This window comes from Sapajus apella, unplaced genomic scaffold (genome assembly GCF_009761245.1).
Source record: "Sapajus apella isolate SASKATOON/1434 unplaced genomic scaffold, GSC_monkey_1.0 scaffold146, whole genome shotgun sequence".
Lineage (NCBI taxonomy): Eukaryota > Metazoa > Chordata > Mammalia > Primates > Cebidae > Sapajus > Sapajus apella.
In genome coordinates, this window is record NW_022437086.1 from 485,511 (window position 1) to 486,345 (window position 835).

The window sequence follows — 835 nt, forward strand, 5'->3', positions numbered from 1 at the left end:
AAAAAAGGTAGTGTTTATCTTGTTGGTAACGGAGAAGAAAATATTTTAAAATGTTCTGAAATCGAGATCACATAATAGACCTCTGGGATGTGAACGAAACTGAGAGACAGCCAGGATCATTTCTGTATCATATAATAAATTAGGGTTTGATTAAGCAGAATAATGTCCCCCAGTCCCTATAAGGATATTGACATCTGAATTCCAAGCTATCACATTACACATTACAATTAATGGCAAAGAGAATATAAGGGTGCATATAATATAAAAATTGCTAATATGCTGACGAAATATCATGAATCATCATGGTGAGTCCAGTAAAACCACAAGGATCAAAAACCATGGAAGAGTGATGATGCATAAATCGATCAAAATGATAGATCATGAGAAAGACTCAACTGAATATATTTTTAATTGTTTTAGTGAGTCTTTTCACATTAACATACATTTAATTCAACAGTACAATTACTATTCATTTTATATGCCTGCTGCTGAAGTGCTAAATATAAAATGAGAACACAGAACAAGGATATGATTAATGAGTAGAAGGCCAAGGTACACGAGGAATATAGAGAGTGTGCACCTTATACAGGCATATTTGAAAGTGTATTTATTATATGTAGAGATTCATAATAGTTATACATGTATAACTATTGGTTTAGAAAGTAGTGCAGGAGATACATTATCAAGAATTTATATAAGATGGGGTTAATCAAGAAAATGAGACTAAAATAACAATGATGACAATGATAATAATTTGGAACACTGATGAAAGAACGTTGATGACATAAATCTGTTTTTTTCAGGTCTTCAAAATATGTTTCTTCTACGTCATTAG